This window comes from Vidua chalybeata, chromosome 6 (assembly GCF_026979565.1).
Source record: "Vidua chalybeata isolate OUT-0048 chromosome 6, bVidCha1 merged haplotype, whole genome shotgun sequence".
Taxonomy (NCBI): Eukaryota; Metazoa; Chordata; class Aves; order Passeriformes; family Viduidae; genus Vidua; species Vidua chalybeata.
The window spans coordinates 14,698,887-14,721,096 of record NC_071535.1 but is presented as its reverse complement, the minus strand read 5'-3'; the positions used below and the strand labels follow the sequence as shown (position 1 = coordinate 14,721,096).

General features: G+C 35.4%; 1 protein-coding gene across 1 annotated transcript in view; it reads right to left on the bottom strand.

Annotated features, from left to right (window-relative positions):
- Positions 1-22,210, bottom strand: part of DICER1 (dicer 1, ribonuclease III) — a 66,091-nt gene that overhangs the window by 41,833 nt on the left and 2,048 nt on the right. Inside the window, exons 2-3 of the mRNA XM_053945196.1 lie at positions 6,401-6,466; positions 5,347-5,447 (exon numbers count right to left, since the gene is read on the bottom strand). The gene's annotated coding sequence lies outside the window, so the exon portion shown is untranslated. The remainder of the gene's footprint in view (positions 1-5,346; positions 5,448-6,400; positions 6,467-22,210) is intronic.

Sequence of the window (22,210 nt, the reverse complement as noted above, 5' to 3'; positions counted from 1 at the left end):
TTTACAGTTGCTTTAGGATGATCTCCAAACTCACAGCAACCTTCTCATTTACTTTTCACTCCTGTAACGTAAGTTACCATTTGAGCCCAAGTATTTCAGATTACCTAAACAGATAAAATGGATTAATACTCCTTCATTTAGCTGTAAATAAAGAACAACAGTCTACACAAATCACAAAATCAGTGTTATGTCATTATTAATTTCAGTTGCAATACAAAAAAAGACTCCTGTAGATTCTTAAATTGTTCCTACACAGTTCAAAGAATGCATGCAAGCACATTCAGGTTCTAACAATGCAACTATAGTAATAGTTTTATAGAGTGTTCTAATCTGACAAAACTAAAGATGTTTTGGTTCATTCCCTCCTTGGAACTAGTGGCTGTTCCTCCACTGGGACTCAAAAGCTTTGGGTCATAGGATACAGCTGGCAGGAAAGATACAGTCATCACAGAATGGTTCAGGTGTTATACAACTGCATGTAGCAATCTGATCATTCTTGACATTCTGATCTACTGAGCATTCACACATTAAATGTACTTGATGTTTATCAGTATGTGACAGATAGATAAAATCAGTCACATGGCAAGGACAGTAGCATAACACACAATCTTCCACAGACACCAGCAGAAAACATCAGAAAACTGGGCACTACTAACCTTAGTGAAGCTTTTGTATGAACTGACAGCTTAGGTGCAGGAGAACAGGGAAGAAGGGAGAAAAAGCAGGGAAAGGTGTCACCCCCAACAGCCCCTCCTCCAAGCTTCTAGATGAAGCTCTCCTTTAATATACCTAGCTTCTCTTTTTGTATTCCAGTGAGTGGAAGCACGAGTTAGTAACACAAACAAAAAAATCCTTAGAATCACAGAATGGTTTGGGTTGAAACGAACCTTAAAGATCGTACAGTTCAAATCCCCTGTAGTGTTTGAAGAACACAAAGGTCTTTTGCATGACTGTAGTATTTCATTGAAACAGTCTCAATCGTGCTTCTCTACTTACAAAGAGCAACTAGTGAAAAACAACCATGTTTCCTTTGTTTAAAATGAGACCTCACTGTGATGATAATTGCTAGAACGGACTAGAGAAAAAAAATCCAAACATTTTCTATAGTAAAAGCTGAAGCTGATTCCTCAATCATTCTTGTACATAAGTCCAGCCACTTCAGTTATTTATAAATCACTTTAGAAGAGCAGCTCCTCCTCTTTGTTTACTCTTCCATCTGTCATGTGTTTCTTTTTCAAATGATAAATACAACTTTGGGAACATATAAAACAGCTATATAGCATCACCAGAAGGGAATTAAGGAGAGAAAACCAACCTTATTTTAAAAGACTGCTAATAAAAGACATGTACAGGATCCAATATTACAAATACTTCACTTGATTCGCTATGCACCTCATAAGAGTGATACCGGTTTAGCTACCCTCCTGTAAGAAGCAAGAGGATTCATGCTTACATATGGCTCCAGCTTTATCTGAAAAGGCTGTGAAACAACATATACTCTAAACTACAGCTTTGGTTTCTGTGTACCAAAACATCATTGTGTGCCACTGCAATCACACCTGGGTTAAGCTTGCATGAGACACAACATATCTGAAAGAACATATAGACCAAGGGAATTTAAGCTAAGTCAAGTAAAAAGAAAGTTATCTTCCCAATTCAATGTTTCTTTCTGCTATACTAAGGTTTCCTAGTCCTGGCCCTCATTTCTATGATTTGTACTGCAAGTATATAACATCTGACAAGACCAATGTCAACATTATTATGGGAGTAGGCCAGAATAATGCAGTAATTGTATCATTCTAGAGTCTCTATTTCAATAGCAAGGAAAAATATTAAGTTCTTCAATAAAAGAAAAGCAGAGCAGGATTATCTAGAAATAAAAAGAGAAAGAACACATCTACTTGAAGAACAGATTTTAAATTGAAAACATTTGAGATGTAAGCACATATGTTCAGAATCTGTGGACAGAAAACTGAACATGAGCTAACTGAAACTAGCTAACAGTGAAGTATAACAAAAAGCCAAACTAGTCCTACTCAGCCAGTGTTGGGTAATAAAGATACTTGCTTAAGATGTCCCACCTTTGTCCACTGCATTATTTTGAAATCTGATAGAACAAGAAACTAAGAACTTGCTGAAGCTGAATCTGGAGTAAGAAACACCTGAAACAAATCATACTTCCTGTGACTCTAGACTAGTTATGGAAGTTGGATAAGGCTCAAGCTTATTTGTTCCACTTAAATAATAATGAAAGTTCCAGTTTCATGGCCACCAATCTTGAGAGTTTTAAGAGCAGAATTCACAACCTAGAGTCCTTATTTTAATGCACATTTATATGAACAGATAGTGAACTGTAGGGCTAAAATTAACCCCTTATTCCATCATTTGAAGAACTGCTTGTCAGAAGAATATACAATGCTGGAAATGAAGTCAGCAACATGCAATAGCAATTTTTTCCAGTCTTCAATAAATCTGGGACTGTGGTGTAGGTTTTTCAGTCACATGACTATATCCAATTTGAAGCCATCCTCTGGCACACAAAAAATTCAAGCTTTACTACACTAAGGAATACAACCAAACCAACCAGAGGCTTCACCTGGAATGAGACATCCGGGATCCACTCGTGCTTGGAGGACAGTTTAGAACATTTATGGCACACAGAGAAGAGAGTAGTATCCTGGGGATGCAACTTTCAAGTTTTTACCACCATTTGTGAGCATAGCTTGTGCTGTATTCACAAGTTAATGCAAAACTATAATCATCTCCAATTAACAACAAAACTTTCTTACTGCAATTTGCAGTGTATTTAATTTGCTTTCTCTACTGATTTGTAAATTTGTACCTAATGTAATCCTTGTCGTATAAACATTATTTCTGATGCTTTAGGATTTCATCTTTGTCCTGGAATGTCTAATTTATCCTCTAAAAACACCAGCACCAGTCAAAACAAGTTAGCCTCAAGAGGTAAAAATAATCCACTTACACTAAAGGAAATAAACCACAATTTATAAAAAAATATGAATAGAACCTTGCTGCTTGAATATTCTCTTCCATGAACACTTGAAATGCAGTTTCTTTATAGCACTTTCTATGTTCAAGTGCTCCATGAAATATTAACTTGCTGAATGATCTAACACACAGAATTCTTACTTGGGTAAACAAGGACCAAATAAAAAGAAAAATGTAAAATATTATAAATATGAAATACAGAGTAGAAAATGAATGTAAATGTTAATATACAAAATGTAAAATGTCACTAAGCATGTTCCATACCAGCTTACACTGTAAGCATTCAGAGGCAAGAATTGGTTTTGCATCAATTTAGGTGAACTCGCAATATTTCTATGTTGTCCAGTTTCTAAGCTTTCTTTTAAAAGAAGTGTACTTTTTAAAAGGATTTGACTTTTTCAGTAACAGCCAAGATGAGCACACTACTTCTTCCAGAAAAAGAAGTAGTGCAACTACTTCAACTGTAATTCTCTTAAGAATTACAACTGCAACTTTAATTCTCTTAAGAGAACTTAAAAATCCCAAACACCCTCAGTTTTATATGCCAAAAAGAGAAGTCCAAAACTTGAACATCAAACAACTGTCAATATTACTGAGTAAGATGAATCACAAATCTCTTTTATATTGTGCTCTCTTTAACACAGAACATATCTTATGAGACATTCTTTCTCTCTCATCCTTCAAAGATCTTTATCCCATGCATTGCCTAACAGCAATTTTTACATTTGGTTTTACAATATTCTTAAATGAAAAAAAGAAAAAAAAAAAAGTATTTCAGATGTGCTCCTTTCCAAGAAGGGAATGAGTAGACACTTACAAAGCTCAAATGTAAGTATTCCTTTAAGGACCATCTTCCCTGGTTTCCCTAGCACAATCAGAAATATACTTTGTGAATATTCATTTTGACTACAAGAATTCTATTTTTTCTATTCTTCTCATACATAACCAGTCAAACACTGGTCTTCTTTAATAGCCTACCAAGACATACCAGCACAATGACAGCTGCTTTCTGTTGTCCAGGAAGTTTCATTATAGAGCTTATTAAAATGAAAGTTAAATTGAGGGTCTACATTTGGATGAGCTGATTCTGAAGCACTTCTACAAGCAGTACAACAGTTAACAGGTGAAATCCCTGGCAGACACCTCCTAAATGTCTGCTTGTAGGAGAGAAATGGAGTATAACATGACACTTAGCAGACTCAGAAAACCACTTAAGTCCTTCATGAAGTGTTCAGTATGACCAAACCCGGACTTAGGGCAAAAGCCTAATAAACACTTTGTGTTGCAATCAGTCCACCTCAACCAACAGAGCCAGCAAGTCATCGTTCATGTAGCAGTTGAGCTGCTGCACACTGAACAGTCAAATGCAAAAGGACTATGCCAATATTTATCAGCATAACACACACAGGCTGCAGGGCATTTACAAGTAAAGCAATACAAGGTAAAAACAAAAATCAGTTTTGTAGCACATTTCTAGTGACACCAGTGCATGAGGCATTCAGAATAAACATTCAATAAAGGGATGTTTCTCTTTTAGAATACAGACATGCAGTCAGATTCTGCAACAACCTTTCATTTTTTAAAATTATGTGTACAAGGCCAGTGCAACAATCCTAACTATGCAGCTGCTTGATAAGCAGTGTAGAACTGGTGCTATGCAGACTCTTTTCACCTCCCTAACACGATGACAAAAGATAAAGCATGAAGTATATGAATCTCAGATGCAAGGCAAGGTGAGCACAGCAGAACTAAATACATTTCTGTCTTCCCTATGTTATCAAAGCACATTTTTCTGCTATGTAGTTTTAATCAGATAGCCCCTTTCCCTATTTTTGCTGACCTTATATTTCAAACTGAAGCATACCATTGAAACTAAGACCTTAATTTACCTGTCATTTCTTTTCCTTACCATTTACTTTGTATCTCCTATCTGGAACAACATATGAATTCAATTCTAATTCTAATCCCTTGTACCAACCCCCCCCTTTTTTTTCTTAAGCTGATCATATTTCACCAACACAACCACATTTGAATATAAGATCCACAAAAAAAGCACACACAGATCCTTATAAAAAACTGAATAAATTTCTAATCATATTTAGCTTCATAAGAAGTATCAGGGCAAGAGTTTCATGATAAACATCTAAACTTCTATGAATAAAATGAAGTAGCTACTTTCATTTTTCTTTCCAAAGAAATTCAGTCAACTTCTATAAACTCACATATGAAAGTTACTTTACTCTATGGCTCTAAAGCATCTTTAAATATAAAAGAGGAGAACACAGTGCAGTGATACATCAAAACCTGCTTCTCCCATACTATAAAGCACAGTCTTACCGTTTTAATTTCCGCAGTCTCTGTGTTTATGCTTCCTGAACTGCATTTTGACATCATGATATCAGCTTGTAGATTAATCACATAATTTTTAAGCCTTGACTCTTAGAAAGAACAAGAACAAAAACTTATGAACTATAAAAATTATTTGAAAAGGGAACTACAATAGCAAGATTAATTGTGGTTATTCAGTTGCTTAAAAACATTTATATGTGTTGAGCCTACAACAAAACTCGCTGACAGAAACAAACTATTTAGGTTCACTCTGAACATGAATTATTTTAGTTTACTATCAGAACCTAAAATTTAAAAGATAATTTAGTTTAAATGTGCACGTACATCCCCAGTCCTATTTCCAGGTTACTTTCATTAATTACTAGCTCATGTGGGAAATACATTACTAGAATGCTTGATATAATTTTGCTATGGTTTGTATAATTGTACTGCTTTTTCCATTCACATGTATTTTCACTTTGAGTTAAGGCATTGAAAAAAATCAGAGTTCAAGCTTCTTTAAACTATTTCAATTTAAAACTGCAAGAAATACAGTCAACTCATGAAAAAGCAACACCTATTTCTCTCAATGTACACCAGTCTTTTTAGTGGTGATTTAACATAAATAGTAAAGTAGTAATAGTAAATAAAATAGTAAATAGTAATAGTAAAATAAAATAGTAAATAGTAAAATAAAAGTAAAATTCAGAAAGATACAAATTCATGACAGTGAATTTCTAGATATATTAGCCAAATACAGATATTATATATTTATACTGAACATATATATACACACGTAAAACTACAACTTAAAGCAAAAATACCATATTTCAGCAGATCTAGAGTGTTCTTAAAGCTATAAAATAAAAAATTTGCACAATACATACACCTAAAAGTGTGAGTTTTGCCAGACATAAAAAGAGATTGTGAAGTCCAATTTTTTAAAATCAATCCTGAAAACTTAAACACAAAATGGATCTTGATGAAAATTTCTCCTCCAATCAATTCCATAAAGTTAACAAAGAGGACACTCCCAAGATTAGTTCAGTATGTTCATTTTTACCTCAAACGCTGATGCTGAGCTTTTCCAGAGTCTCCAATCCTGTAATTTTGTTTCACCCTAGGTAACCTAAAAGGCAACATAAAGAGAGAGCATTTTACCATGAACTGCCATTAAAATCAACTGCGCCATGTGGTAGTCTGCTTTCTTGCATTTTAATATTTAGCTCTGTAGCAAGAGCACATGGTCCTTCAAAAATCTAACTATCACATGCCCCTTTTTGGCTAGGGATACAGTCAGTGTCTGAAAGATCAGCCTTAAGTGCTCAGGAGATATTTGCATGTTTTGTTTTATCTGCTAAAATAATTGCTAGCTAAGGCCAACTAGATTCACAGCTTTTCTCCCCTGTGCCCCATGCATGTTTCACCTAACACAGTAGGGAAATCCAGAAGAAAATTATTATTTAATGCATTTAAGAGAGAGATCTGAAAGAATGTATGTTTTTCCAGAAAACAAAGTAAACAGTTGTTATTTTATTTTACAAGAATACAAAAGGAATGCAGCACAGAAAATCTGATGGATACTGCATTTATGTACAAAATAGACTGACAAAAAATTAATTCCCTGGGCTACATTTAAAATTTGTGTTTGCAGCATACATAAATACATCCTTTATTTTCAGCACAAAATACAGCAAATTGCTTCTAAGATGTAGTAAGTAGAACTTAGATTTATTATAGCATGTTCCTGTTATGTCTAGGTTATTCATTTATTCACTGCCTCTAAACATGAACCAGAATATATATTCCATTGAACCAGAAAATAACCTAATAAAAGAAAACTGCCACATTCATGGTAAAAATATAGAAATACACTCCACTCTCTATATATTTGCAAGAAAAGCTGAAGGGAAAAATGCAGCATTTAGATACCCCAGCAAAAAGCAAACACAAACAGAAAGAAAGGTTCAACCCTCGTCAGAAAAGCTACTGACGCATGTGTGGCTTAACAGAGCAAATTTACTTTACTGCCAAATCGCAGATGGCAGTAAACACAAAGCACAGAGACCAGCAGGTAAGATCTGAGAACCAAAAAAGTATACAAATCTAATTCTCCACCAGCACAACCGCTTCCTTCGGCACACGGAAGCCAGAAGACCTCGGCTTGAAGCACTCGATCGGCGGGCAGGATTTACAGTAGGCCGCTTGAACGCCAACCTAAAACCAGACAGGCCACATTCCTGAGATGCAGTCAAGGTCTAGCACAAAACAGCAGCGTCTATCACATTAGCATCTAAATGGCGCTGGTGCTCCCACCCAGACAAAGCCTGGTGCGATCCCTCCCCGGCGGGCCACGGGCACCTGCCACTGGCGACAGCCCTCGGGCAGCGGCACCGCCGGGACTGCCCGGCGCTGAACATCCCCCGTGCTGCAGCCATAGCCGGCAAGATACTTTATACCACATTAAAAAAAAAAAAAGTTTTACTTTGCTCTATAGTTTCTGAGGATCTTGTTAAAAACAAGCAAAAAAAAAAAAAAAAAAAAAAACCAAAAAGGAAGAATTAGCGACATTTTTAGAAATCTAATTTTTAGGAATGTCAATGTCTTCTATGAAACAGCAAGGCTTCCCTCTTTTTTTAAATGACACCTTTTCTTTTAAGAGCTCAATATTCATGTATTTTATCAATAGGTAGAAGGAAAGAGTTCTAAGATAAGCAGACACTCTGAGTGTCTAACTGCAAAACACACCACAAACACAATGAATACTCAAAGCACTAACATAATAAAAATCAGTTCCTATAAAGACATCAAGAGAAGCATCCAAGAAGTGACACAGCAGGCACTTCTGCAAATCTCCAGTGCTCTAGAAATCTGCAAGCAACCACAAGCTACTTCTGCAAATCTCAGCCAAGATCTTCAAGTATCTTGGCTATTTGCTACTGAAACATTACTAATGCAAAAACCAAGTATCCAAATATATCAGAGAACACAGAATATATCAACAGGTTTTATTTTTATTTTGTGGGTTTGTAATTCAGTCCTTGAAAATAATCACATTCATATGATACCTAACTTACTATTAAAAAAGGATGATCAGAAAAAGGAGAACTGAAATTTACCGTAGAACGCTTTTGCCACACTATAAGCAACAGGCTGAATCCGAAAGACTATGAAGGTTCTTGCTCTTCAACATCTTTGACAATTTGAAATTAAACAACTAGTCCCTAGAGCAATTAAATCATTATTCAAACTGTTGACAACTTCAAAACGAAGTTATTACATAGTAAGTTCTATGCAACTGGACTCTAATTAATCACATTGTTTATTTAGTGAATAATCTTTAGGCAAATACAACTGAATTCCAGCATGAACAAAGTCCTGCATGATCCTTAGGGGGTAAGGTAAAAAACTGTATTTATGATTGGGAAGAAAAAGTACATCTGGGCTAGCATCCTGCCTCGATAATCACAGCTGGTCATAGATGCTGAGGACAGGGGGAAGAGGTGACTACAGAACAGGACTTATCCTCTTCTTCTTTTCGTTATTCCAGCAACTTAGCATTTCAACTATTTTTCTTTGGTTTATTATGGTACAAACAATAAAGTTACATCAGAAACCATAGTACAAACTCCCTACTGCCTCATATTAATTTGAAGGCAAAATACTCTTTGACATCCAAGGACCTAAGCCTTCATGGAAGTCATGAAAAAAAAATTACACTCAAGACACACCTCTCTAAATATAAAAATATCTGAACTATACAAACAGTCTGAAACACATTTATTAGTTTTAACAGCAATTAGAATTAAATTATGCTACATATTTGAGGGTTTTTTACTGCATAGGAAAATTGTAGCTCAATGTGTAATTTATGGGTAACTATAATATCAGTATCACAAGTAGGGATAACTGACCATATCTGTGAATTTATTTATCATTTGGTCATTTACTTGGGTACCAAATTATTAACTTGTGATGGTTTAGTTAATTTAAAGGTTATGTCCAAGCTTTTCAGGCACTTATGGCTTTCTACAGGAAGGCAATTAAGCAAACATTAGAGCAAGGATTTCTCTCTTCCCCAATTTGGGGGCAAGCTGTGAGGCAAGTACAGTTCCAAAGCATTATTTATTCTTGCTTTGGATAAGTAAAAGCAGCAGCTGCCCCCTGAATATAACCCCATGTGGAGACTTCAATCTCATTATTTGCATAAACATAAACCCTTTCTCTGCATGGGGCTGAAAGTCAAGCTCCTCAAAACATGGGTATTCAACAGTTCACTGTTACCACTGTGCCACAACATCCAAAATTACTAAGTTCCCTACTTTACAAAAGGCTTTCTCTGAAGTCAGTAATTGTATGATGCAAGGCCAGCAGACATTTGGATTGTAAATCAAGCTCTAAAACTTCTACCAATTCTAAAATGAGAGTTCACATCTACTGCAGTCAGCCATATCAATTTATGTACCACCCAAGAACCAGTATTCAAATTTTAGCCCTAGTTTCAAAAAAAAAAAACACCCAACAAAACAAACAAACAAAAAAAGTATTTATTATCAATGGTGAATCAAACCAACTCTTCCTAGTGCAACCTTAAAATGTGTACTATATGTTGGGTAGCACATTATTTACTCCACATTTTATGCTTTGTTGTTTTTAATTTCATCCTAAAAAAGAACTTCTCACCAGTTACACTACTTGGCTTCACATGGTCTTTCCCTGAAGCAAATAGGCACACTACTGAAATTTTCTTTAATGTGGAGTTGGGATGAAGTTAGTATTAAATTAATAAAAATATGTAGTATAAAGAAACTTTTTTCCTCCCAAATTTAGAAGACATTCAAAGCTCCTCGACTGTCACAGATTTCACCAAAGGAGAGAAAAAGAAACCCGCAACAAAAAAAAAAACATACTTGATTATTTTATTGAAGGAAAATATGTAAATAACTTCCAAGACATTTCCACAGGCCCACTAGGTTGTTCTTTTTTGTTTTGTTTTTTGTTTGCTTGTTGTTGGGTTTGTCTTTGTTTTTCTTTTGGAATATGTAACAATACGTAAAAGTGAAGATGCTACCCTGGTTGAGTCAACACCCCTGGAGGTGTTCAACAAAATGTGTAATGTGGCACTTATGGACATGGTCTTGTGTGGACTGGGCAGTCTTACACTGATAGCTGGATTTTAGGGATCTTTTCCCTAAATTATATGGAATTCTACAGTCCTATGAAAATGCTCTGTAGTAAACCAAGAGTGTTGCAAGGGCTCTCATAAAAGATATGAGCAGAAAAAATATGGATCATGTAAAATGATCTGACTTAATTCCAAAATGGAAAAGATAGTTATTTCCCTCTGTATAAACATATGTTCTTGGACTAGAACATGAGCATTCCTTCTCATTCTTTACAGTTAAACTAGTATAAGACTTCAGCAGCTTTTATCAATTAACAACTTTTATCTTTTAATGCAATCTTTATTTTTCAATATTGTCCAATAAAGCAAACATTTGCCTACTGTTTGGGGTTCAAAAGTGGTGAGAAGCCATAAATATTACATTTTACCAGTATAATGCTTCAAGCCTCATGTAGCAATTTCGTATCACATGTTATCGTAGCACTGCTGACCTTCCAGAACAACTGACAAAATACTGAAACTGAATCAAAAATATTCAACAATTTATTTGGTAAAAAGGTAGTGACAGAAGAGCTGAAGTCCTTATTTAAGGTAAAGTGGTAAAAAATACCTATGAGATAAGACATGTTTGTTCTGTGTACTGTCAGTCCTGAGCTATCGGTAGAAAAAACTGGAACAATTTGCACAGACTTGAGGACTTCCTCTTGTGCTAAGTAACTCTAAAGGTTTTTATCTTCAATTAAAGCTTCTTTTTTAATAGATGTCTTAAATAAAATTCTTAGGTTTAGGAGTAAATATGGAATCCCAACTGAATTTGAAAAATAAAAATATTTAAGATCCACAAAATGCAATGCGGACAGTTTCTTTTCCCCAATATGTGGGGTCATAGACATCTAAATATTGACTGAGAAGCTTTGTATTTTCTTTCCTTCTCTGAAAGCTTTTCATATTATGATCAAGCATGAAAGCTGGAACAAGGTCTAACATACTTCACTGCTAGCAGAGGAGGTGGCTTAACCAGTTCATGAAGGTCCCTTAGCTCCAGTCCTGGTGCAACAAAGCACCACTAAACTTTGCAGTGCAGAGATCCAAATCAGACCCATTCCTGATTCATCCATCAGTCTTCCACAGTAGCAGAACAAATTCAAGATGAAAAAGAATAAATTGAAATAAAATAGGCATCCTTGAGAGAGTTCTCTAAATGTATATTCTTCATAGGTATCTTTCCCTAATGCCAAATGTAGATTACAGATCACTGCAGCGTTAGTCCAATTTTCCACATTAGGTCTGCTCATAACATATAGTGATGGATATTCTTGACTATGTGGGTTAAAAAAAAAAATCTACCATCGCTGAATGGTAACAAAAACTTCAAAACTTGAAATAAGCTGTTTTGCTACAAAATCATAAAGGTAGAGAGGCATGCAGGTGGAGGTAACTTTTACCCTTTCATTTTCCAGAATGGAGTGAGAGCTATTCCTGCATATATACAAAAGCATTCCCAGATATGCAAATAACAGGATTGCTCCAGACATTAAAGAAGTTGTGGTTTACTGGATACAGTATTGACTGAATACTCATTTAATGATTATAGAGGCAATTTAGAAGGAAAGAAATTAAATTATTGTTAATTCCATTTTTTATATTATTATCTAAAATTACTCAGGCCTCAGAAATAATGTTTTAAAGGCATTAAATCCTCGTAAATTGTGCAGTTGAGGGTTTCTGACACTATGTTGGGTTCTGGAAGCAATATAACTAAGTTAATATAATACTAAACCTGTCAATTAACTCTCTGCTAAGCACAACTCAGAATTAGTATATTCCTATATTTGTTTCAATTCCAGTCCCTGTTTGTATTATTGACACAATGTTACATTAAAGAAGACACACGCAAATGTACATGACCCTAGTCCACAGCCATCAGTTGAAGATAGTTCCTTTCTTCTGTAATACTAAAATAGACAGTCCCGTAATTCAGTCAGTTGTGAACTGCATTTTCAGAGCAGAACTCAAACATACAAGTTCAAGTAGAGACTCTTGTCTAAAAACAACACAGCAGATTTTGCTTTATTCAGTATTACCAGCTCCACAAATCCTGGTTATCAAAAAAATAGAAAATACAAAGCAAAAGAAAGAATTCCTTCCTGTTCTTACCACATTACTTGTAGTTTGCATCAATGTTGCCAAACCACCAATTATTATGCCTGGTATCATCTAATTACCAGAAGTACAGTAGCTTGATTGCAGCAACATTAAGTAGCCAACATGAAGCAACTATGAGCAAAAACTCTGAGATGTTTTCTTAATTCAATAGTTCTCAATTTTCAGAAAAATATGCAGCCAAATTCTGTGAGGCTGACTGGCAGCTGCACTGGCAGAGCCTGGACTACCTCCCCTTTCTGCTGCTGCTGTGCTCAGCTTCTACTCTGGATATATTTAAAGACCTATCAGAAGAAAACAGTAACAGCCTGGCAGATACATTCCTGGTGTCTGACGAGGAACGACCTGGAAAGGACAGAAGAATGAGATGAGCAGCAGAACACATCTCCACCATTCTGAATGGGGGAAACAAAACTCAGATTCCCATACAATCTCTTGCAGTTATCACTGTGTCACTCCTCCAGTCTGGGCAGCTCTGCACACGCATCAATTCTTTCACTTAATGATGAGTACTTTCTTACTCTCATTTATTCTTACAGTACCCTGCAGATGACCAATTCCAGCCGGTCAAACTATGTTTCTCCAGAGGTCAATCAAACCTGAAAGACTCTCTGAAAACATCCATAAAGCAGCACAGAAGTGAAGGGCAGCTGTAATAAACACACAGTCAGACTGGCTGGATCAAAAGAAGCACTGGGAGCATGCAAGTGACAAAGAACTCGACCCAGTTATGAGGGAATTAAAGGAAAGGTGCAAGTTCCTAGAAGCAAACCAAAAGTGACATGAATGCAATCAAAGATTTGGAAAAGCAGAGATATTTCAGATTAAAAAAAAAAGAAAAAAATAAACCGAAAATCCCCAAACCTTACTAAAAGTCTTTATATACCAAATAATTTCTTTAACAAGGAATAATCAAGCATTTTAAAGTTAATTACTCCACCATTAACATGCCAATACAGCAAGTCCAATTAAATCAGAGGCATTAACATCACCAATTTTGATGTATACTGGTAAACATCCCAGATTTATAGTAGGAAAGCTTACATCTAGGGTTATTACAAAACTACCCTATTACTTGGGAACTTACATTGTTTTTATAGTTTTCCTTAGAAACAACTGCATCCATATTGATATCATTTAGGCTGATTCACAACACAGGCATCTGACTAATCAGAAGAATAGCATCACAGCCATCAACATTGCAGTAATCACACCATCATCCTTATTAATTGTTTTACTGAATTATGTAGAACAATTTTTCCCCTGCATACTATCGTGTATTTGGAAAGTATTTATAACTAAATTAATGCAAACATATATTACATTTAAAAGAATAAAAGTTGAAATTATTCAGAATAAATATTTAAATACAAGTGACTTTCAATTTCATTGACTAATCATTTGCTTTCATCAGTTAATGAGCAGCTTATTTGAGTAGGCATACATAGATGCATTAAGATGCCTAAAGAGGCAGATAATTGATGACTTCCAGAATGACTTAAGCAGATTACATGCCTAACTTTCAATGGAGATTTCCCTCTTCTTCCTCAGCACTGCTTTCTCAACCCTGAACAGGAAGAATCTCACTTCTCTTTAAGTAATGAATTTAAGAAATTAGCTTTCTCATAATTTCCTAATTTGCAATTCAAGCTACTTCAAACACATACTAAGACTGGTGAAAAAAAAACATCAAACCACTAAAGCAAAAAAAAAAAAACAAAAACCCAAAAAAACAACATCTAGGCCTTTAAGACTCGTAATAGGAAAGTAGTTTTGAAATAAAATTTTCAAGGTATGTGATTTTTAAGTCTGACCTTATTGCATAGACAAGACGTTAGAGAAACTAAGACTAATCAACTAAAGTAATGAAGTACATTGAAAAGGAAAAGTGCCTTAAATCCTTATGAGCAAGCTGTCACTGAGAAGAGTGACCTTATTACTCCTCTTAGTAGGATTAAGCATGTGGCATGTGCAGAGGTTTTAGATCCTATCATTTCACCAGATCAGTATTTCACTTAAGCTTTCTCAAATATGCTTATAAAAATCTGTAGCTGGTTGTACAGTCAAATTTTTTCTAGAACAATCAGAGAAGAAATAAATTCCTGATGTAAACAAAGCACAGGAAAGATTATTTTCATTTTATCACTTTTTTTTCATTTTCACTCAGCAGCAAGACAAAACATTGTATAATAAAGGCTTCCTGGTCACAGTTTACCATGCATTTAGTACAGCACAGTTAGACATCCAAAGCATCACTCTTTCCCTCACTCCCATTTACCTGCTGCCTTCACAACTGTTTCCAACTCATCTGTGACCACAGCCGAGTCAGACCATAACAGAATGAAAGAAATCACAGAGAATAAATTGTTTCTTAGATGAATTAGTCTTGTTAATTCACTTTACCATAAAACTTCAGAAATGCTTCCTCCAATGAAGTTTAACAACAAACACCAGGACCTGGGGGGAAAAAGTGGGGTTTTCTAGGCAGAAATGCCATCTAAAATGCATGTCAAACTAGAGCCCAAGATACAGCCTATGCTCCTCTGGTGCCTAACAGGAAAAAAAAATGTTGCTGTTCTGAGTAACACCTGTGTGATCATGTACCCCCTAATTAGAATGCAATTTTTTTTTTAAATCACCTCAAGTTTTCTGATTTTCTCTTTTTAATTAACTCTCTTGACAGTATCATAATATTAATTGAAAATACACCTGGCCTTAAGCATTGGCTACTACTTCATATGAAAATTACACATACACTCAAACAATATTCCTGAAGTATGCCACTAAACTAAAATTTGTAAACATTGTTTACCTTTTAAATCCAACAGGATACAAGAGTTTAGCCCACACTTAACTGGTCAACTCATAACACTGAAAAACACATTGTTTACATTTTGGACATTCTTACTTAAATATCTAATATATCCATTTATGATATCCAATGACCACAGGTGGATGGTATCACCATTCAATTACATGTTTTAACAAAAACTGCAGTCAATTTTTAACATAAAATTGAGTTTAGCCTATGGAGAAAAACAAAAAACCACCAAAACCATGGTTTGGAAAATCTGTATAGCCTAAGCCTAGTTCTACTCTGAAAGCAAATTTATGGGGTGGGGAGAAAGATCTTACTCTAGCTGGGGGGAAAAAAAAAAAAAAAACAACAAAGTTTTCCTCATTTGCAAAGGTAACCCACCTCTCTCAACTACTCCAACTTGTTACTTTTGAACTTCCCACATAATTACATAGCAAATTCTGCTCTGTACAGTGTGGAGTCCTAAAGCTCTGATTTCAAGTGAGTGATTACAAATCTCTACAAGGTTCCTGGTAAACAAACTAGAGTTGTTTGGTTTTGTTTGTGGACAATGATGGTTGGCTTCACGGGCTTTGTTTCTTTTTAAATTAGGACAATGATTTCCCCTTCCCTCACTAAAATGGAAACACTGAGTTTTGAAGAGTGTTTAAAGCTTATAAATTATACCAGAGATACTGAACGTGTAATTTAAAAAAAAATCTCACCCCACCACTTTCATAAGGATGGAAAACTGGATTGAGGAAAATATTCATTTTTAATAACATTTAATAACTTTAAGTTATTAAGCCATTGATTTGTATCTAATTGTATTAGTGTCTCGGAACACATACTCACTACATTTGAGGCAAAAAGGAAAGTAAGTCCTAGAATTTTAAGTAGTTTCTTATACAGAATCCTAACTACGGCTTCACAACTATATGGGTAAAAATGAGAGGTTTAAAACTAGGCATAACTTCAGATGTGAATTTTCCAAGTCAGTAACTAGTCTAAGTGTTCCATCTTGATTACTGAACTGATTATAGTTACTTTTATTAAAAAGTTGTTCATATCTCAGAATAGTACTTGCTAAAGAAGTGTTGTTAAATCCAATTGGTTTTTTATTTAATTTTCATAGCATAATTTTCCCCTCACTTTGTTTCTTATCCTGGATTTACCACAGCTGATTTTTATACACAAACCCACAAAACTACTGTCATAACACACTTGTTTATAACAGCCGTTATTAACAGTAAGTGAGAAAATACAAAGTCGAGAAAAACATGGTACATTTATTTCAATTAATTGGTGAGAAGTAGTAGTTTCAGATTAGTTTTCATGAGACTGTAGATCCAATCTGATGACAACCTAATGCTCAGTGAAGGAACCCCACTGCAACTGCTCCTTCCCTTCTCTAACAGCTTTGACACTTGTCTGACTTTCTGGGAGAAAAATAGCTCAGAACAATATAACCAAGTATATAACAATATAACTTGCCTTGACCTAGGCAAGTTTTCTACTGGCTCAGCAAGCTGAATTAAGTAGTTGATATGGATCAGAGGAGTATTAGAGCTGCCATGAGGAGGAAGTTGTCATCCACTTTGACAGCCACTTGAACGCCTTCATTACAGAAAACAAGGAAATTGGATTCAACAGGTTTTTGAGTGTGCAATTTAAAATCAGACACCAGCTTCTCTTCTCTCTTGCCAACTGCTGCTGAACTGTGTTACACTAAGATCAATGAAAATTCCAAACCCAAAACTTCTTCCTGTGTAGTCCAAAATTATTTAAATGGTGCCAGAGGAAACACCTGCAGGCAGCAGACTGCAGTAAGGTTAACCGATAAAAGGTTTTAACAACTCCTAATAGCTGGCAATGTATACGTCAGTAGCATTACTGGCACACTACTCCAAATGCCTGCCAGAAATCAGCACCTGCTTCATCATTATGCCAGTCACTACACACCCTAAAATCATCCAATAATTCCTTGCAGACCCTCATCAGCTGAGATAACAACTGGTCAGTAGACAGTTTCAACGAATCATGAATTGTGTCACTAAAAACTTATCCTGTATTCAGTTTAGGCAACACACAGTCATTAGAAGACCATTTTCCAGACAACTTACTATTAATCAAGGCAGGTTTAACTTCTTAACTTCAACACAGCAAAGCATTAAGTATGCAAGGATTACAACAGGGAAAATTGCTCATCTCCTGGAAGTTGATCATACATCTTTCAAAGACCCAGGGAGCTCATAAATGTCTTTGGCATTCTTTCAATTATTTTTTCAATTAAATACTTGAAGATAAAAATGCATTACTTTCCTAAAACCTACACACTTTCTCCTCCAGAGCTTCATCACCTGTCATGCCTCAAACCCGTTGCTTTCAAGTTGCTCAGTAGGTGGTACAGCACACTTCTGTAGTGGAAGATTTAATTAACTCAGAGCCTTTGTGACTGATTGCACAGGAAACGAATCAACTCATCTATTCACTATATAAACCTATGGATATACTGGGTATACATTTCTGGAAATACCTGGATGTATTTTTGATTTATAATCTTTGAAAGTATACAGACAGTTTCTTGTTGCCCTATCACTTACAGTTTGCTATCTTTCTTTAGTGTCAGTGAAATCCTGAGGTTAATGCTGATAGAGTTCAATATTCTTTAGAAACAATGAAGAAAGGAAAAACGTTCCTCACACACTTTTTTTACGAGTTGTAAAAAATTGTGAGGCAGTCCATGAGACCTTGCTGGCAGTAGCTGTAGAAATAATGAAAAAGATACAAAGATAATCCCATGGCTCTCAGTAACAAGCTTCTGTCACTTCCCCCTTAGTCTCTGCCATTCATGCTGACTCTGTTCATTAAACTGGCAGAAAACATTCATATTCCAATTTTCCTCTTACTTTGTTTCACACAAACAGGAAAGTATAAGCAGCAAGAACAAATGACAAAAACACATACATCACCTTGGGGACTCAAAAAACATGCAGTAGAAACAGAGGTTTAAATGTGCGCTTGTTTGGGGTATTTTTGTTTTAAGAAGCAGTATGCTTTTTGAGGCTCATTAACTATCTGCAACAGTAATTTCGTTTCTACAGTCTTGGAGATCATTGAGATAGCACTATGTTGGACAGTTAGAACCATGAAAAATTATCTTCAGTAGCTGGAGGGGAAGGGAGAAGGATAGATTTTTTTTTCCCCAAAACAAATTTCAACAGAGGTCATATCCCTTCTTAACAACTTTATGTAGCAAGTTGACAATATAGGCATTTAATTTTAATTGAAAGATGGCAAAGGTTGTGGATCAGTAAAAAAAATTGACCTGACTTTTGCTTGTATTCTAAGCACTTTCATTTTATGTCTTCTTCCAAAAACAAAAGTCTAGCAGCCACTGACCATAAAGATATAGCAAAGCACAAGTTTGCCTACTCAGAAATTCACAGCTTCAGCGAGGAATTAAATGCCTTAACATTGATCCCAGACACTAATATCCGGAATAAAGAAGATGTACTATCAATTAATATTATTAATTCATAAAACCCCAGTTAATAAGTCAGATTAAATACATTTAAATGTTTTAAGGTATGTAGAATATAAATACCTGAAAAATGTCTTTTATTTATGCACTTGAAAGTTAAACTCAAAAGAGGAGGTGAAAACAAAAATACCTGAATTAACTTGCCAAAATGTAGTGAGAGAAGTTAGGCATTCTACGGTTTGAGTGCTGTCTAGAATTCAGATCACCTCTAAAAGTTTTTACTACAAACTACATGGCAACTTCACCTTTATATAGCTAAGCCTTTTTTATTCATTTCTGCTTGACCAGAAAAGAAAAAAAAAAAGAAAAAAAAAAAAAAGACCAGAAATATCATAAAAGGTCAGTAACAGTTCACAGAAAGCTGTAAGAAACTTGGTCCAGATCAGAAACAAAGCAGACTTTGGAAACAAAAGAGAAACATGAATTGCAAAGGTAGCCAGCCCAGACATGCTTGCATAGCCAAGTCACCTCAATGAAACCAAACAAATTAACCTTAAAAAGCAAAATGTATTTACCTCACTTCCTAAGGAAAGGAGATTTATGCAATCAGTAAATGGGCAGGTCTAAAACTCCGGTTTTCAAAAATAAAATTTCTAAATTATTATATTTAAGACAAATTTCTTTACTGCTACCCAGCTACTTACTAGCATTTCAGCTGAGGAAAAGACTGCTACATGGCTTGCCAAATTATCAAGAATCAGAATCCAAAAGAGCAGACAGGGACCAGAAATAAGGTTTTAATAACTAACAATAAGGGGTTGGTTCAAACGTACATTTGGGGTTGGGGTTTTTTTATGTTTGTGTATGCATTTGCACAAATGAAAAAACACAAGGATACTGATGTTTAAAACAAACAAAAAAATCCCAAGGCCACCTAAAACAGTCCCAAACTGACCACCTCTGTTTCCAGCAACCAATCCTTCAAGTCAGTAGCTACCCTGCTGCTTCTCAGATCTCTCACGTTCATTCAATGAACCCAAAGGAATTAATCCTTTATGAAGAATAACAGAATATTTAAAACATGGCCAGAAACTGATCCTGCCAGCTTACATCACAGAAGTACTGAGTCACTGACATAAAGAAAAGAAAGCACAGCAAAGCAAGATTTTCTACTACCATTAGCAAAGATCAAGAGAGCACTCTTTTAATTTTTTTTGTCTTGGTAAGAAGGAACTCACTAGTAACACCCAAGCCAACCAAAACACAGATCACAGACTGAGAAGTGTACTGTACTTCTAGGAAGGGCCACAACAAGCAGTACTGAAGTCTCTTGGATTCAGGAGTATTTACAACAGGAGAAAGTAGAAAATATTACTCTTTCTTCTCTTTTCCATAAGAGAACAGCCTTTCAACACCTCCAGCTGTGCAACAATGCAAGTAAATTCCTTGACACGTGTTTCAGTCCTCTGTTTCTTGATGGTATGATTTTGAAGGTAATAAAGATAATGGAAAACTGATTTAACTAATGCAGTCTGCAATATAGAGCAGAAATAACAAGGGAATTCCAAATACACTGCTCAGCACACAAACCTGAAAAATTATGCTACTAGATAAGCATGCAAGAACTATCAAAACCAAGAGTTTACCTAATATAATAATATGGCACACATTAAAGTGGGCACTAATTTGTTCTCTAGATTAAGTCTTCTAGAATGTTTATTTTAGTAACAGTCCTAAAGCTACTATACCCCCAGTCAATACACCAAAACTTGAAATGTCAACAAAGATTGCAGCTTCAGCTAAAAAAATTAACTTCTAGTTTTTACTATATATCAAGTTTCTTCTCTTCTGGCTTATCACAATACATATGGTACTCACAAAAGGCTAAAGGCTGAAAAAAATAGATGTCAGAAAGGTGTAAAGCAAAATTATGCTTTCTGATCTACTCCGACCTATTCTTAGCCTTCAGGACATAGCATTCTAAAAGCACATTCCAAACATTTTATAGAAACTCCTGTTCCACACAACGCTATAATGATACTTTCTTTAAAAGTAGCACTTCCTAAAAATATCTATATAAATAAAACCAAACTTCTGCCATCAGTCTGAAGAAAGTATCTGAACACATGAAGGTGATGGGATATAGACGGCCAGTGGTTGATTACAGTCAGGCACCAGGACATAAGAGCCACCTTGCTGTTCTGCCAACAACTCATCACATTCAGTATACTCCCTAGTTTGTGTTACCTACATGAGAGGGAAAAAGGTCAGAGAGAATTATGGAACAACAGAACAACCCATCTCAATGTTCTGAAGTTCTTCCTGCTGCTTGATAGTGATGCCTTTTCACTGGCCCTACAATCATGAGCCAGACATAGTTAGGTGATAAAAAGGCGTTACCTTTAAAAGGATCCTTATGGTACACAATATGCTGGATGCAAAGTGCTGAAGATGCATACGTAACACAAAGCAGATACAATTTTTGTATGTTTAGAAATTAGCATAACCTACAAGAATCCCCAATTAGAGACATAGGCGATGAGGCAATTCCCCCCTGGTTCTACCCTTTTCTGAAAGTCCCCCTAGGATAATAGCTAAACTTTGTCTTTGAAAATGTGTCTCAAGAAGTCATTTTGACCACAGCTCCCTGAGGACCTAACCTTGGACCCCCAGGGCTTGGAGCTGCTGGGGAATTTCTTTTGTCTTTCTGTCCAATGGAGTAGCTACAAATACAACAATAGGCTACAGAACTACAAATATATATGTAAAGACTATAGAGAATATATAAAAGCAAAAAAGGCAAAAACCAATTTGGTATCAATCGATTAACCTATGCCCCAAAATAAAAAACCTGTCTGTAATCTTAGCACTTACTGTAACGCTCATTGTCCCTAAAGCCCTAGAATCCTTTTCAAAATATTCCTGAATTTTTGCTCTCACTTATATTCTAGAGCTTATCTAAAAAGAAACCAAATTACTTCAGCTCTTTTATCCATTTTGCTAAATAACTCCTCGCTCTTTTAAGAATGGATGTGTCTTCATTTGGTTTTGCCAGTAATTTGCATTCAATAGAGATCAATGCACATTTAGTCAGTTCATACTGAAAGTCAACATGGGTCAGGCAGAGATATTCAGACTCTGAGCACCTGCGCTGAAGCAAATCCATACACTTTGCTGAAAAAGTGTCAAAGTACTTTGCACATTTTTGAGGTGGGAAAGGACAAACATCTATGGACAACATAAAAAAAAATCCATGAAAATGCATCTGTTTTTAAACTGCAGGTTTTAGGTTTTTTCCATTTGT